This window comes from Pararge aegeria, chromosome 20, assembly GCF_905163445.1.
Source record: "Pararge aegeria chromosome 20, ilParAegt1.1, whole genome shotgun sequence".
Taxonomy (NCBI): Eukaryota; Metazoa; Arthropoda; class Insecta; order Lepidoptera; family Nymphalidae; genus Pararge; species Pararge aegeria.
In genome coordinates, this window is record NC_053199.1 from 10,093,054 (window position 1) to 10,112,543 (window position 19,490).

A 19,490-nucleotide genomic window follows, 5' to 3' on the forward strand; every position below is an offset into this window, starting at 1 on the left:
AGGTGCGTGCTGGGATTAGAATTAGGCCCCGCGATAGTAAGTAAACTAAAACAGTAGGATAGGCACTTAATAAGGATTATTTTTTAACATTTTGGTAAAGTAAAACTGAAAAGAAGAAATCGCTACTTAGAGGTAAGGACTCCAAAATATATGCATTATGTTAGCTCGTCTTCTTCTTTGCCCTAGCCTTATCCCATCATTTGGGGTCGGCTCTCCTCGTCTTTCTGCGCCAGGACTCTCTGTCTTGGGTTGTCACGTCAATTAGATTTGCGTTTTTAATATCCTTGGCCACCGTCGTCCACCACGTGGAAGCAGGGCGTCCTCTTTTTCTTTTATGTTCAGGGAGTGCCAAGGCTTTTCGCACGGCGTGATCGTCACCGCGCCGCATAACTCGCCCGTACCACCGTAGTCTGCCTTCCGTCATTTTGTCGGTTATAGGGGCGACCTTATAACTGCCTCTGATGTATTCATTACGTACTTTATCGAGTCTTGTTACACCTGCTGCCCATCTCAACATCTTCATCTCGTTAACGTGCAGTTTTTGCTCATGCGTCCTTTTTATCGCCCAGCACTCCGCGCCGTACAACAAAGCAGGGCGAACCGCGGTTTTATACACCTTTCCCTTGGTCTTTAAGGGCATTCTGTTATCACAGAGGACTCCAGATAATGCTCGCCACCGCAGCCATGCGGTGTTCACTCTGTGTGTCACATCTTCGTCTACTGTTGCTGTTGTTGTTAACATAGACCCCAGGTACTTAAATTTTTGGACTTTCGGTAGTGGTTGTGCATCTAGCATGATTGCCGCACCGGATGATTGACTATCGCTAAAATTACATTCAAGGTGCTCTGTTTTACTTTGCCTAATGCGTAGGCCCCTGGTTTCTAGAGCAAGCCTCCATTTCTGAAGGGTGTCTTGTAGTTCTTTTGGGTTCTTATCCATAAGTACAATGTCATCTGCGTACAGCAAACAATTAAATAGGAACGGGCTAAGAGTCGATCCTTGGTGGACCCCGACATTAACTGCAAAGGGCTTACTCAATCCTGCCATACTTCTAACTTGTGTAGTCACTCGGTCATACATATCTTGCACTAAGACAATATAGTGCTCTGGGATGCATTGTGCTCGCATGGCATGCCAAACCAAATTACGGGGTACTCTGTCGAATGCCTTTTCCAGATCTATAAATACCAGATGCAAGTCTTCACAATTTAACCGGTGCTTTTCCATTACAATCCGTACGGTCTGAATTGCGTCCTTAGTAGATTTTGATGGCGTAAATCCGTGCGGTTGTTCTGATATGGTGACAAGTTGGTGCAAACGATTATGAAGAATTCGCTCCCAAATTTTTAATGTGTGTGATGTAAGTTTCACTCCTCTATAATTACTGCAATCGCTGATATCTCCCTTGTTTTTATAAAATGGTATTATATAGCTTCGCCGCCAGGCGTCCGGAATAGCGTGGGTGTGAAGTATGTGGTTAAAGAGTTTTGTTAACCAGTGTACTCCTACTGGACCTAACAGTTTCCACAAGTCAGCAGGAACGCTATCGGGTCCAGTGGCCTTGTTTTTCTTCACTCTTTTAATGGCCTGGGTGACTTCCGCTACACTGATTTCCTGCAGTGGTCCAGATGTATTAGGCTGTTTTTCTAATGGTTGGCTTGGAAACTCCTCGTTGAGTAGTTCCCTATAATATTGGTACCATCGCTTATTTATGCTAGAGTTTGATGTAAGCAGGTGACCAAATTCATCTTTAATGTATTTATTAATTTTAATATCTACCGTGGCTCTGTTTCGTTGTTTTGCTATTTTAAAAATATCGATATCATTTTGCGCGTTTTCCAACCTACTATAAAATATTTTGTTTTGCTCCGCCATACTTTGAGCTACTTTACGTTTAGCCTCTTTTTTGACCCTTATGTATTCCTTTTGGTCTTCCTCCCGCCCAGAACCTTGCCATACTTTGAAGTGTTTCTTTTTGATCGATACAGCGTTTCTGACTTCCTCGTTCCACCATGCGGGGTCTTTTATATTACGAAACTGACCTTTTGATATCCCTAGTGACGCCTTTGCTTCTTTGAATTTTTGTTCGAATTTGTTCCATATCGTATTAACATTAATATTATTGATTTCATAGGTAACCATATCTGCATTATGTTAGCTCGTATTTATTTTATTTTGTGATATACATTAAAAGTGTGTTCAGTCATTTATTCATTCAAAAAATATAATTAACGACAGCCAGTTAAATGTACAGTGTAATTATATACCTTTCGGTTCAAAAGCTAAAGTTGTAATCTCTGGGGCTAGTCTATTTGTTACGTACCCTTACTGAGAGAGTTAATAAGTATAAACCTAAGTAATAGCCGGGTTATAGCTGATTTGAAGGAACTCATATTATAGTTATCGGGGAAGACGGATGCCGGAATTTCTGATCTTTGCAGTGCGAATTAAGAACGCTTAGTACGAGTCCATGGGATATGTACTACGTAACCTGATAAAACGTGAATATGGAACAAAATTGAACCATGTTGCCTTGTAAATTCATATTCTTTAAATAATTATATTAAGCCTCGGTGCCAGTTTATTTTTAGGCAGCACTGACAGCAACTAAGTAAAATCGCTGAAGACGAGCGCTTTTGGAAAGTGTTGCTGTCATATAATTCAAAGTTGTATCTCTCTTTATGGATGCAGATAGCTTTTGAAAGAAACTCTAGGAACTTGTCTTTACAGTACAATAAACCAATGCACTTTTGGTTGATATTTGTATTGGTTTAACAAAGTAGCACGGCTTCAGTACACCAGCGACTCTTTTGTAAATACATATAATTAAAAATTATATCACGCTTCGGAGCCATATTTATGTGCTAAACTGGTTCACGCATACGTTGTTATAAAGGTGACACATTTTGACGGAATTTTCCCGTACGTTTACAAAAATAGTTTTTCTAAATTCAGCATAAGTTTTGCAAATCCCAATTCTGAGGCGGCGAAATGTTTATACATAAGAGATTTAAGACGTTGATAGCCCTAAAATTAGTTAACTTGTAACCTTACAATTGAAGAGATTTTAGTAGTAGAAGCTTTACTTTTTGTGACTACTGCAGAAAATTTTTGCAAAACTCATAAAGATCAATACCTTCGGTTGATGAGCATAAGGCGTCAGTTTGCAGGATGAGGTCCTAGCATAATCTGTAAATTGTTGTTAGCTTATTTATAGGCGATGGTTTTCGATCTGCTTGGTCTATCAATTATTATTTATTACTACATCAACAAAAAATGTAGTGGCTCAGCTCTATAAAAGAGGTTAAAAAAGAAACAAAGTTGCAGCAATATCTTGCTGCAAGATTCATTGGTCTGTATGAACTTGCAAAGCTCTTATAACCCCATTCACTTGAAACAGACAGAATATATAGACTTTGTGGCTATATCACAAGAGTGGGTATCCTGCAAATGTTGACAATATTGCGAGCACTTGAGTACAAAGATACCTACATTTTACGAGACAAGAAAATTGAATAGAATTTCTAGAATAACGTTAAAGTGGCTATGATAAATTCACCGGAGGTAAACTTGAACTTTCAGGACGTATATCGTTATTACCTTTGTATTCAGAATACAACATTGTGAATTTTAGTATTCATACAAGTGTACTGTCTCATACAATTGCTGTGTTGCAATGATCCTACGTTTGAAATTTCGAGTAATATTATACCGAGAACAGTTACAAGAATATTCTAATATACCCGTTTCGTTATTTTATTATTTATATCCAATTTACCTAAAATTCAAATTCAAAATTTCTTTATTTATGTATGCCTATCACAGGCACTTATGAAGCGTTCATACATATATGTTTACATAATTGTAAGGGGATGGTGGTAAATTCGTTCGCCAACTTAAACCTAAAGCTACGAGGGTTCCAAACGCACCCTGGTCTAAGAAGAGCCCACAACAAACTAAGTCGGGAATTTTTTTTTGTCATCACCATCTCACAGTTTAATTATATTAAGTAATCCTTAAACGATAAAAAAGCTTGGGTGTAATAATATTCTAATACCTATTTCATCATCATCCCGGGCACGGGTCAACCCATTACAGGGCACAGGTCTCCTTCCAGAATGAGATGGTCGTAGTCAGCCACGCTCTGACAAAAGTAGACTTCACACACCTTAGAACTCTCAGACATGCAAGTTTCTCACGACAATTTCCTCTACGGATAAATCAACTGATATTTTTATTGTTGATTTAAAAATCAGAAAAATTAAAAGTGCGTATCTGGGATCAAACATGTTCACCGCTATAAAAACAAATCTTAACTAGAGTTAAGATTTGTCTTTATGTCATTTATTTATAATGGAAAGAATACTGGACCCAAAGGGGAACCTTGTGGAACGCCAACAAATATATACTTTACGTGGTCTATTTATTTTGCTATGTACAAGGAAAAAGTTTAGTGGCATGCTTGGTATACATGCTGAGTTGAGCTGGTCGCTTCTCGCGTCTCGTTGCCAGCACGTTAAACCCTGTAGATCCTTACTTGGGGCTAAATCGAATTCATCTATCCCCAGCGTTATAAATTATATTACGGATATATTCAAACGGACGGAAAAACGTCACTCCCTCTGTTTGTACGCTAAGATCTTTGAACTACGCAACGGATTTTAATGCAGTTTTCTAAAATAGATAGAGTGATTTAAGAGGAAGGTTAATATTTCGTAAAAGTGCATATTTATCAGAGAAAGGTAAAGAAATTCAAGGATTTGTAAAGTTATGTCGTAATTAACCTTTTCTGTGCGCTTACAATTACTTATTTGCAATAGACATCTTCTAGGCAAGCGCGCTTCACCTTAGGCTGCATCATCGCTTACCATCAGGTGTGATTGCAGTCAAGCGCTCGTCTATAAACATAAAAAAAAGTCTTTAGGAGATAGTTCGAAAATAATGTATCGCTTCTGGATAATAATAGGAACATACGTATCTTTCTTAAGTACAGTTCAACGAGCACAGACCACGATCCACGCAACTGGGTCGAAATATCGACAAATCCAAAATATTATCGTGGTATGTACACGTTGAACTATACTTAAGAACTGTTGATTAACCACAATAATTTTAGTTTAAAATCTTTAATTACATACGTACCTATTCAAATAGTAGGTCTTGTATCTAGATCGTAGATAATACTATCGTATCGATCGTAGATAATTTGATCAGCCCTTTTGTTTTATAAATTAAGAAACTCTATATATTAGAAGATTTATTTTAAATCAAGGTAATTTATCAGCATTCATCGAAATTCGATATTGGAAAATTTCAAAGTAATCTTTACTCATTAGGTTTATTGGATCATGTTAATGAATTCGTCGTATATTAGTTAGTAAATTCAAATTAACTTTTACTGCCCTTGACACCGGAGAAATCCAAGGCTGTAGGTTCGATTCCCACAATTGGAAATTTTTTGTGTGATGAACATGAATGTTTTTCAATGTGTGGGTGTTTATTTGTGTATTCAAAGTATTAATGTATTGGTATTATTCATAAAAACATTCATCTGTCATCTGTACTAACATTTTAAAGAAGCTACGCTTACTTTGGGGCTAAATGGCGATTTATTTATTTAGGATCACAAGATTAGTTAGTAAAGATTGGCCGAGAAAGTGAGAGAACACCATTAATTTTATTATTGTAATATTAATGTTTTAGGTTTCCGAACTTCAGAAGGAATAACGTGAGCCTTATAGGATCATTTTGTTCTCCGTTTTTCTGTCCTTCGTGACTTTTATTTCGAGAACCAGTGAAGGTTGCTACGCGACATCGTACCGGAGCGCTGAACGTCACTGGGTGGTAGCTATCCATGACCGAAGCCTTCCACCAGACAACGTTAACGATGATAACTCGAGCCGATGGCTTAAGGTATTTTACATTTCAAATATATGGAAAAATTTGGAAAATCCAAAAGTGCACGCCTCATAATCTCATTTTTTTCACAATAAAATTGAATTTTTTTTAACTGAAGCTTTCAATGCTCATTACAAATTTTTTTTTTTCATATTAATTATTATTCATTTTTTGTAAACAAGACACGGGAATGTCATAATGATTGCACATTGAAAGTTACAATTAATATTAGCTAGAATAATTACATGGAAATTTAACGACATTTAATTGAACGCTCATATTAACTAAGAAATAATGTCGTGTGTTACTTTAGATAATTAAAAAAAAATTATTCCGATATGATCATTTTTTCGACCAATTTTGATGCCACATACACCCGTCCATACACGGACGTCCAGAAAAGATTATGTTTAATGTTATTATTTACTATGTTAAACAAAAAAATTGTTATTAAAATGTATTTTATGTGCCTGACAAATTATTTGACTTGATAATAGTGTACTCAAATTAACCTGTAAGTGCAATATAAATAACAAAAAATCAATTTCAGTTTCGAGAAAACTGCTTTTTTTGAAATGTCGAGAGTAGAGCACAACCTCAACGCTTCGCTTATGAGGCGTGCAATAATACATTTTAGAACCCAACAATTCGTGTAGTGAGAGGCACTCTATACTACAAACTAGGTACAATTACAAGATATAATTTAACCGCGTAGAGCTTCATTTTAACTGTCTTTGCTTACTCGAAACTTGAGAAAACCGAGCTACTGGTAACTTCCTAAGAACATTGATACTGCATTTAGTGTACATTGCACATGCTTGTAGTCGGTAAAAGTTTCAGTATATTACAAATATGAACCTACGAACTAAAATACTCGCTCTAATGCAGTTGAAATATAATAATACAAGTTCTCCCCGTTTTCACGTTATTAAGTAACGTACTATTCTATAGGTCAACTTTCAAAGCTGCTATTGTGGTTTAACTATTACCATCATCGTCATCATCATCATATCAACCAATTACCGGCCCAGTCCAGGGCACGGGTCTCCCTCCACTGAGAAGAGTTTAGGCAGTAGTCTACCACGCAGGCCCATTGCGAATTGCAAGTGAGATTTTCAGCTGTCCTCCCCTGCCACTCCTACGTACGCCCATGGAGGGAGTCTCACCTTAGGGTTTCAAAGTTAAGAGTAGCTTATCTTACTCCTTGTATGATTCGTGGGTAGTGATGAGAGTCAGATGTTTTTCAAAGTTAGGAATAAAAATTTGGTCAATTTTAGGATGTTGGTGTCTAGTGTTCACTGAGAAAGAGTTTCTTTAAATTCTACCCTCAAGATGTGCAATGTGAAAGATTGTGAAAAAGTCCTAAACTTATGAAGTTACAGCATTTGCATGAACTTTGATTATTAGTTCTAAAAAGGACTTTAAAATCACCTTAAAGAGTGTCAAGTACCTATTAAAAGTACTACCTGCGAATTTACGCTAAGTAAACTATAAAAAAGAAATAATTCTAAACACTAAAACTGTACCTAATGAATGACAATTCAGTTTCGAATAGAAACTAACGGAATAGTTAAAATGTGGTTGAAATATAACTGTATTTGTGTTGAATGAGTTTTAGTCCGGCCTTTGTTCGTTCGAACAATGATTTCATTTTGCTAAAACGGCGAGGTGTTTTCGAAGGCTTTTTGTGAAATTAAATAGCAAAATCGGAGGTAGAAAAGTGAAATGCCATGAAATTTATTTTGTCTCTAACCATAATTTTCATTGCCTGCCTATCTAAAATTCCAGTGGAAAGGGGACAGAGATATAAATAAATAAATAATAAATATACTACGACACACATCGACATCTAGTCCCAAAAAAGCTCATCTTGTGTTATGGTCACTAAGAAAACTGATGAATAATTTACCTACCTAAATACTTATAGCATACAGATAAACACCCAGACACTGAAAAACATTCATGTTCATCACTGAAACATTGTCTAGTTGTGGGAATCGAACCGGCCTTGGACTCCGAAAGCTGGGTTGCTGCCCACTGCGCCAATCGGCCGTCAATATGACCTTACCTATATATATACGACCTTAGACACACCATGCTGCTTCGATAAGCGTTGGCGGACATTAATGATCATAATCGCATGTTCGTGATTCATTCACAATTTGCAGGATTCATTCATTCGGGACCGATGGTCCTCTAATGAATGAATCGTGCATTATTTTGAGATTACGGTTTGGCCTATGCCACTCTCTAGGCCAAAACTATCTTTATGCAAAAAAAAGTCTATCTGTAGCTCTGTTGCTGCGTGAAAGTGGGACAGACCAACAAACGGACGAACCCACTTCTGAATTTATAACAATAAAGGATTACTGATTGTGTAAACGTTTAAAGTAAGAGACTGTTCGCATGGCAACCATTGAAAATAGAGTTTCGTTTTAGCCCTTGGTTAGCTTGGTGAACTGCAACCTACACCCTTCTCATTCTGAGAAGGCCCTTGGCTTATAGTGCGATGGTAGAGGGGTGATTATAATGATGATGATGACGACATATAGTAAAAAGTTATGCGACAACATCGGCGAAATATTTTGGTGAATGAGGAAGGAAACTGTTGAAGTCGTTTAAAAATACGGCTTCACTGTCATCCCATTTAGTCATAAAAAATATATAAAAAGCTTACGGCCTGTATCAATTTTATGATTAAAGTACGAATTTAAGGACCCGTCGTAGAAAACCCAGATTAGTACTATAGTAAAATGTGTTTTTACGGAAAACCAAATATTTAATGATCCGAAGGCTGGTGACAATTAAATTGCCCCCTGTCCCCTTTTTGGGATAAGTATGAACTTCATCCAAACTAAGACGCCACTAGTTGCACCCTATCAACGAAGAACCCTACTGAACAAAAAGTAAGCGTTTTAGCGTTCCAGTACGATGCCACGTGGAAGCCGATTAGTGGTTTAAAAATGTCTGCCATACCCCTGGGGTAGCCCGCCACCATCTTAGATGCAGCATCCAGATGAGATTTCAGTCAAGGGCTGACGGATAGTGTAATAAAAATATCCAGCATCGAATCAATCCTTCTCCTTACTAATATTAAAGAAGCAACAGTGTGTTTGTTTGTCATTCCTTTACGCAAACTTAGCTACAAATCAACTTGATTTTTGGAATAGAGATAGTTAAAAGTATGCAGCATAGACTACATTATTTTCTTCAGGAAACAAACAGTTCCCACGGGATTTATACAAAAACCCGTTATAAACGCGGACGAAGAACGTGGGCAACAGCTAGTATAAATAATCAATAAAACTTGTCATCTTACTTTGGATCTCCGTGAGTAGCTTTTCCCACTTTTATGAGTACAAATTAAGAAAATACAGAATCCACATTCAGCCATTATTGTATGTAGTTCATTGTGTCCAAAACAGTGAAAATGCCCCGCGCACGTCTCACTTTACATCCGTGGAATGTTGCTTGGTCACCATTTTTTCCTATTTTCCCATTTTATGAACGTGAACGTTTTGAACATTATTTTGAGGTAAAATAATTACTCTCAACTGCTAACTGGAATGAAGTGACTAACGGTTTGTTCGAGAAACCAAAAGTGGAGGGGTTTTGGTTGTTTCAATATTAAGCGTGTACACGGTTTCTGTATGTTCCTAATTCTGTGGAGCACACCCGTGCTCAGCAGTGGGTAATTATTTTTTCAGAAACGTCATCATCATCATGTCAACCAATCGACGTCCACTGCTAGACATAGGTTTTCTGTAGGGAGCTCACCAATACACGGTCCTGGGCCGCTTGCCTCCAGCGGCTCCCAGCGACTCGCCTGATGTTAACTGTCCACCTCGTTGGGGGCCGACCTACGCTGCGCTTACCGGTGCGGGGTCGCCATTCAGCACCTTAAGAGCCTAACGTCTATCGGTTCTCCGAGCTATGTGCCCTGCCCATTGCCACCACAGCTTCGCGACTCGCTGAGCTATATCTATAATGCTAGTTCTTCTACGGATCTCCTCATTTCTCAGAAACGTGACGATAGTGATTTATAGAAGATCTAGGTATTTATGAGTACAAAGCCATTAGTTTACTTATCCTAAGCAAGTAAATCTTGCATCAAAGAGATTACCTACTGCAGATTAACTGTGACTAAATAGTTACCTAGCAGCTTATGGAGCACTAGAGATTTCGTACCCGGCGCCAGATAAGAGCAGCCATCCGGGATTTATTTCGCTTTCAAGACATTTTCCCTTTACGACATTTTCCCTTTGCATTTATAAACATTCAATTAATTATAAAGAGAATACCGTGTATTTATTAAATAATGAAACATTTAAACTATATAAAAAATAATAAATAAATAAATATGTTCATCGCACAAACATTTTCCAGTTCTGGGTATCGAACCCACGGTTTTGGACTCAGAAAGCAGGATCGCTACAAACTGCGTCAATTGGCTATGGTCAATAAACTATGTATCTAAAGATAAGCGATGATAGCCTAGTGGTTCGGGATTCAGAGTGACCGAGTTCGATTCCCGGTAAGTACCTCTTGCTTTTCAGAGTTAGGTAAAATTTGTTGTAGGTAACAACTATTTTACACAATGGAGCGGATCTGCCCAGATTTGATGTAGCGATTCTAGGTCTGAACGTAAGCTTATTCATAAAATGCGGCATTATGCTTTGGTACCGCCAATCGCACTCTGCTCATCAGATTTGGGCAATCGATCCCTCCGTCTATTTTTCTGTTTACTTTCAGGAAAGAGAGATCAAACCCTGCGACCAGACGCTTTGTATACATTCAGTAGATCAGCGTAGGTACTGACCTTTTTCAAAATGTTGTCCGTGTATGCAAGGTGCCGTAAAAACTTCTTCTGGACTCATGTGTATTTGATAAAATTGGCTCCATGCAATAGAACAGTATTCAAGTTTGCTTCGTATAATCGAATTAAATAGTGCTAGCTTGGTAGAAGACTTTTTAACGTCCTTTGTATTTCTAATGATGAATCCCAGGAATTTCAGAGATTTTTTAATCATATTATCCATATGTGGTATTAAACTTAATTTACTATCCATAATTACGCCAATATCTTTTATTTGGTTCACTTTTTAATAATGGTAGCCATTGGTCGTAGCGTGATGTTATATAGCCTTAATTGATACTACCAATACAAAAAAAAATCGAAACCGTTACAGCATTTTCTAAGATTAGCGCGGTCAACCAAACAAACTCAAAAGCTTGAAAATATTTCAACTATGCCTATCTAAAAAAAAACACGTCAATCTAAAACTCCGTTGCGCAGATTTTGAAAGACAAATACGGAAAAATAGCGATGTTATCCTGTAGGAGCTGTTGGCTTTTCCGGGATAAAAATAAGCCTATGAGCTATTCCAGGATACGCATGCATTCGATCGTTGTCCCTCCTTTGTTGTTGTGTGAAGAGTTTTGTCCTTTATCCCCGACAATATTCATCAGATCTTCATTAAAATTAGACAATACATAAAAAAAAGAATTATTAAAATCGATTCAAATTTAACGGAGCTATGAAGTAAAATTGATAAAAAATTTCATCGTATTTCCAGGAGGAAACTTACTGTGTTATCGGGATACAAAGTATCCTATACCCGGATTCCGGTTGACCCGGAATATCCGGTAGAACTATACCAAATTTTATTTAAATCCGTTCAGTAGTTTTCACGTAATGCCCGAACAGACAGATACGCAGACAGACATACAAACAAAAATTCAATATAAATCTGTTCAGTATCGATTAAAAAACTTCCCCCGGTCAAAATTTTTAAAAAATATTAAATGTACAGAAATCTTCCAGTTACAGATTTATTAAAAGTAGGTATAGATAGTCTTTGTGAGACAATATATCACAAAAGCTCTTTATAAACAAAAAGCTGATATTAATAATCAACTTAACAGAAACTGACATAAAATTAGTGATATCTGCATATCGTCTGCGAAAGGCGCACAACTTGATTCTTTAGGTAATTCTAGACCTACTGATGCATAATTTAAAAAATTTGTAAAAACACATCAACGTCATCATCAATACAGCGAGTTTACATTTGATGAATTTCTTATTGAAATCATATTAAAAACAATTTGCTTTAATCAAAGCATGACCTGAATCAAACAATGAAAATTAAATGACCGCATGAATGACATAACAACATGCTGATACTGTCAACACTGAAAAAAGTTCCAATTTGACAGCACAATCCCCATCTGAAATTTAAATTTGACAATTTGCCTCCATTAACAAAATTATCCGCCATTTATTGAATATATTAGTTACAAAAAATGTGTTAAATGAAGAACCGCTCAACCGATTTTGTGCAAACTTCACATAAACCATCTATTTAATAGTCCGAACAAAGCCTAAACATTTGGTTTGGAAAGGTGAGCCTGTTCTTGAGTTATAAAATTACAACGAAAAGTGGCATTGATTTTTATATATATAGATAGATAGATTACATAACAGTTTGCATAAGAAAACCACCCAGGTTTGTAATATATGCTAACAGAGAATTAAGGTTAGGTACGTTAACTACAGAATGTTATTGCTAGTTTAACATGTTGTGACTTAATAAGGAACTTTCTTCTTAATATAACGAGGATTAATATCGTCTCCAACATCAGGGGGTAATTTATTAATTAGGCGAGTAACTAGGTAAATAATCGTGCGCTCGCCATACCTATTGAACGCGCTCAAAGTGCATATCCGGCCTCGAGTTTGCGTGAATACAGGATGTTGTACTTTATTGCAGCATATACCTATTATTGAAAAAGTGGAACGCTTAACCCCTAGGTGGCACATGTATTAATGTAGTTAGTAACAAGTTACGAGTGAGGTCCAGTAGACCAGACCACACAAAATGCTCAGTAAATTTATGGAGCACGGGAGATTTCGTACACGGCTCCAGAAATTCTCTATGCCTTCTCGTTGGGATCGAATCCGGGAAGTTCAACTCACAAGACCGCATAACATGGAGGCCGTCAAGTATTTGCATGAATACAGATGTGGTATCGTAAAATAAACCGAAAAGCTAACCGTAATAAAGGTTAAACAGTCGTATAAATATTGCGAGAGCCTACCGAAAGTTTGAAAGCATCCGTAGAGAGATATGAAAAAGTTTGGGACACTTGTGACAACTCGAATGAAAGCAAACGCATGTTATTTGTCAGTCTCCGTGTCCTATTATTTTGTTATCGGAGTTAGGTTAATATGTGCTTTGAATAATATTGTTTTATTTTATTTCGCTTTTATTGGAATTTTGGTCTGGTCAGGCTTAGGCCGTGGCTAGTTACCACCCTACGGATATCCTCGTGCCGCAAAGCGATTGAGCGTTTCGGTGCGATATCGCGTAGAAACCGATTAGAGATATGTATTTAATATAACCTTGCTCAACCCCCTAAAAGGTATTTATAGAAGAAATAAAGAAGCCCTATTATTTTGTCATCATCATAATCTTATCAACCCAACCCAACAATTTGAAGGGGTTAAGGCCGTAGTCCACCACACTGGCCCAGTGCGGATTGGTGGACTCCAAACACCTTTGAGAACATTATAGAGAACCCTCAGACATGCATGTTTCCTCATAATGTCTTCCTTCACCTTTGAAGCAAGTGATATTTTAATATAAAACGCAAAAAAAATAGAAAAGTTAGGTGCTTGCTAGGATTCGAACTCAGCCCTCCGAAAGTGAAGTCAAAGCCGCTAAGCAAATCAAAAAGCTATCACCGCTTATTCTTATTAATATTTGTTATGGGATGATAAATTTTGTGTTGCTTTTAATAAAATTATTTGGTTTTGTTTCCTTGTTATTGGAATACCAACAGCTATAAAAACGTATTACGCTACAGGTTTTAAGAGATAAATTCTATATAATAAAGGGTAGTTAACATGGCAGATCCCTGCAAACGTTTCCTTAGCAAGTAACATTAAGCTGATAGATTGCGGCGTACACTTTTCATGTTGCCGAAAAGTAACTCAATGTCGGTAATTATAAACAGAATTAAGATGCACCGGTCACTTTTAGATATGAAGATCTAAAAGTCTTACCGGTCGGTCGAATCGGTCTGATACGAGTACAATACCAATTCGCCAATAACGATACCTAAACTAATTGACTGTATTAATTAAACATTTTAAACAACGATAAATACTTCCATATTATCATACTCTTTTTATTTATTTCATTAATTTTATTAAAGCAATAGCCGTTGTTTGCGACTTCGTACGCGTTTATTACGGTTTTTTTTACAATTCCCACGGGAGCCGTCAGTTTGTACGTGGATTTTTATAGTAATAGATAGATTATTAGTATTAAGTATTTTAATGAATATCGTATGATATAACTATCATCAAAAGTTTTATCTGTGCACGCCAAATGAATTTAATAAGTATGATTTTGCTACTTTAGGTTACTGTATAAAATTATGCTACTCCGTGATAGTTTAGCTTTCTAATTCTCAAGAAATGGCTGAAATCAGTCCAGTAGTTGCAGGTACAAATATAGACCTATGTTAGTATAAAGCAACGGATTAATCTTTGTTTGGATGTGCGATAACCTATTCGCTTAGAATGGCCTTGAAGTCTACCGTACTCACAAGTTCCTAAAATAGATTTACTTGGCGGCATCTATCTGTCAACCCTCTTTCTTTTCCCCGAGATTTTCTCGAGACGACAGGCCCCACTGAAAAATTCAAGGACACTTTAATTTGTACTGTAAAAACAAAAGTTAGCTAGGCTTGCGGAATAAATATGTAAAAAGTGTTAAAGGAGAATGACCAGCGCAGTATGGATGTTGGATCATCTATAAATATTTTTGTATCTCGATAAATGTTATCATAAAATAAAGGTGTATTATTCTTTTTTCATCCACAAAATATTATTTTGATAGGACCCCAGATTCAGAGAAAAACCATTTTAATCCATAGGAACTAAAGCAAAGTCAAAGCCAAATATATCTTTATTCAAATAAGCACATAGTTGGCACTTATGATAAGTACATTACATGTAAAATATAACATAGAAGTGAGTTGATGGCTTTAACTGAATTCGGCAACTTAAAACTAAAGCTACGAAGATTCCAAACGCGAACACAACAAATTTAGACGGTTGCTTTTTTTTGTGATCACCACATTGTTATTTAAATCTATTAACGAAGCAACCTGGTTATAGCAATAATTTACACCCAAGCATTTTCATCGTTGACGTAGTCCTTAATACTAATATAATAGGACTTCTTTATAAGCTCACGGCAGACTAACCACAAGAGTTATTACGATTCGATTATAATTGGATAAGAGATCTTTTGCGAAAAAAAACCGATGTGCTTTTTCGAAAATGATACATCATAATTCCGGTTTATTATTTTTACAATAATATAAATACTTTTAAAATAAAAAATAAAACTCGGAATGGGAAGTACTTTTTTTGTAGTCCCAAATTGAACTTAAAAATTTAATTTAAATTATCAAATACCACCTTGTACCATGCACAATTTCCTTTGAGGAGGCGAAAATTTCTTAGCCCCACGGGAAAAGAATTTCAAAGTGGACGAATTAGCAGAAAATAGCTATGTAGGAAATAGCGTTTCGGTTTCTCAGATAAGTCTCAAAGACCGTGAATAATGTACCTCTAAAGCATGTGAAATAATATTTCGGTTTTCATTTACATGTTTTATATATGTATAAACTCAAACGTCTTTCAGCAGAGGATTCCATAACAGCTCAGCATTGACTGTTATGCCGACAGTTTTACCGACATTGGAGACCGACTTATGCAAACGAAAGCATAACCATGCCACCGCCATGTGATTTAACGTTCCGGTATAATAATAATAAATGCTTTTAATTCAGGCCAAATACCCATATGACAAAAATTAAAACAAACAAAAAATACTGTGAAGATAAGCTAATACAGACTACGATAATATAACTTAAATCAAATTAAAATGGCAAATAATACAAAAAAAACACAATATTAAAGTTATTATTTTAATTCTATATGAGGTATGATTTCGCGCAGAAACTGATTAGGACCGATTGTTTAATATAAACTGCCACAGCCTGGTTAACCCGCTGCCGCCTTAGACCGTATCAACACTTACACTGGTGAGATTGCAGTCAAGGTCAGGCAAAGTGGAAAAAGAATGTCATGTAAGACTGCAGCGTCGGTGTCCGCTTCGGTCAATCCAGCGGATTGCTCATTGCGGTGAACTATGGTAGGATCGATGCGGTCAAATCATGCGACAGTCTGCGACAAAGTTTAAGACTTAAAGTTTTGTTACCGCCTAACCCTTTTATTTACTGTAAGCGGGTACAATTTAGCCGCGGGTCACGACTCTGTTTGCATAATGGCCGCAAATAAGAACGCCGAGGGAAACGAAAACATTGCGGATTCATGTAAATTAACCATCTCATCGGGTGAAATTACACTTAAATCTTACCCTTTAAAGATTCTCCGGGGAAGGTGACTGGGGCCTTTTTAAGAATTGTAAACGTGGTTTGTCGAGAGAAATCCGTAGTTTTAGTTTTCATGAATAATAGACGTATCGAATTTAAAATTCTGAACGTTTTGAATGTCCCCCCCTCATCCAGCGGTTTTTAGAGTGGCTTCTGAGTTTCTCAATGGCTTCTTATTGATAGAATCTTCTATCGGACTGGTGGTAAAAACACAAACATACCTAAATACTACTTAGACGTTTCAGAAGTATCGGTACAGCTTATATTACCGCACAGTTTACTTTGCCCAGGCCTATTGAAAAAGTTTTCACCTAGAAATTGTTATATATTTACACCTTTGATAAGGCTTCTTTTTCTGCGTGGCCTTTGTTGACTCATTGAATTGAAGTTATTTAAAAAAAACTTCTTTATTTGTTTATAATATATTATTCTACTTCCTGTTACAACATTTATGTTTTTTAATATATAAGCAATGATGAGGTTTGGGTTGGAGCACGCTTGCCTAGAAAAAGCCTATTCACTCTTGCCTTTAAGGTACTTAAATTATACATGGCAGGAAACACAGTTGCCAGGAGGGAGTTTCACATTCTAGCGGTACGTATAAGAAACGTGGATAAAAAACGTTTCGTGCGTGTTTATTACCAAACCACATGAGGATGCCACCGATCACGGTGTCTCGCTGTTCTGTGGTAGAACGGGGAAGGAGGAACGAGATTGTGAAGTTCCTGAGCACACTCGCCTGCGCTCAGTTCATGAAATCCCCGGAGAGGCTTTGAGTGGACTACTATAGGGTATTGATTTTTATATTATGTGGGTAAGTTAAGTTATATTTAGCGACTTTAATATTGGCAACAAAACTCTTAAAATAAAGTTAAAAAAAAACAACACATTATCTTGTAAATTTAACTACGTTATGTAATTCAGAAGTTACAGACTCAAATATTCGGAAGGACAAAGTGCAATTTCACCGAGGAAAGTCTCGTAGACTCTTGGTCGGTCAAATAAATATCTTTGAGCAGAATATACTGCACGTATAGTGAAACAAACGGGCCTTAAAGAATGTAAAGGCGCATACTGCTTCCCAGTGGCGCATTGCCAACAAACGGTCTCGTTAGCAGAAGTGGCCTTATCTCAAAGGGTGACATTGTATAGCAGCATAAAGACTAAAATTGGCAAGACAAGTGCACCCTGAGGGCATCACCGAATCATTGAAGGGATCGATGCGAGATCTCTATGACTATGCCTCCTGAACGGTTGGCAAATTCCGAAATATTTACCGAATGGTACGCCTGAAATTTAAGTTGTTTATTTCTAAACTGTGCCAGTGTTTTTAATGTGACGACATGAGCGTTATTTAGTTAAACATTTGCAAATTATTTACTCAAGATGACTTATCAGAGGCACGTATCATAACTATAAACATTTGACCGGTCCACTGGAGGGCATGGGCCCCCAGAATGAGGCCGTAGTTCCCCAAGCCGCCCAAGCACTGATTGGTAGACTTTACACGCCTTTGAGAACATTATGGAGATCTCTCAGGCTTGCTTCACGATTTTTTCAACAATTGATATTTTTTACTTAAATTAAAAACGTACAAAGCTACGAAAGGTTCGATGCGCGTGCCCAGGATCGAACCCGGTGCTCCCGTACTTAGTATTCAAAATAATTAAATTTAGTTCAACAAACTTTTTCCTACGTTACAAGAAATAACTGTACAAAGTTATCATACAAAAAATGCAGTGAATACCTTGTGCTTTTATATTTAAGATTAGGTATAGCTGTTCGAAAAAAAATTGAAATTTCCTCTTTTGAAATGAGGTTCGAAAAATATGATATCTTTGAAATTCTTAGCGATGAAACGATTTTAAGTATTAAGCCAACAAGTTGTTTCATTCGTCTACACCAATTTCAAACATTTAAAAAACTTTATGTTGTCGGCGACGTCGTCCGCCTTAATCATGCAAATCCCGCCGCAACCATCAGTTTTTCCGAGGATTTTATTTGATACTAATTAGTAGATACTGTAATCATGTTTTATGTATCCCAAATAGTTTTCTCAGCGCCAGTCGAATAATGATTTTATAGGCAACATTCTGCTACTTTAGGTTACATTATTGAAATTTTCATTGTAGCTTATGTTGCCTGATGTTTGGTGAAATACAGCGGATCATTTTTTTTGTTTTATTTTAATACTTATTATCTAATTCCGGTCTAAGAGCAATCCAAAAAATCAATAGTTATAAATGGTGTAACTAACACAACTTTCTTTTATATATATAGATTTATCTACTTATAGTTAAGTAATGAGTAAGTGTGGATAAAAGCAATTGCAGGTTTGTTACCTTCGGTTTAAAACGATATGAGCAAGTACCTACTGGGCTTGATAGTTTTCACTTCAGTGCAATAAACTAATTGCCTATTAGCCGAATGACAATACTTGTATTTCTATTTGCACGTTTGCCAATCTATTAATGGAATATTGAACAAGCCCAACAATGCAAAGAGGCGTAACTATTAATTTATTAGTTCAGTAGGTAAATTAATTTGATTGGGTTCATGTTTGCTCAGTATCACTTCGCACGTAGTTACTGATTCAACTCATTGTATTTTTGATTAATTCAGTATCATCATCGTGGATTTCGTAGACAAAGTTATTAAAAAATGTGCCCAAGCCCATTAACATAAGCTTCATCATAAGGACGGGATATACCTAGTGAGAAAACTCAAAAGGACTAAGCCTAGCTAGTGTAGTGAAAGTTTAGTGCTAGTGCAATTTTAAGATTACGAGATTAAAGTGTCTCCCATATTATGAACACCTTAGTCATTGGACCTAGTTCTTAGACGTAAACTAATAAATAAATAAATAAAATATACTACGACAATACACACATCGCCATCTAGCCCCAAAGTAAGCGTAGCTTGTGTTATGGGTACTAAGATAGCTGATGAATATATTTTTATGAATATAATACACATAAATACCTATAATATACAGATAAACACCCAGACACTGAAAAACATTAATGTTCATCACACAAACATTTTCCAGTTGTGGGAATCGAACCCACGACCTTGGACTCAGAAAGCAGGGGTGCTGTCCACTGCGCCACTCGGC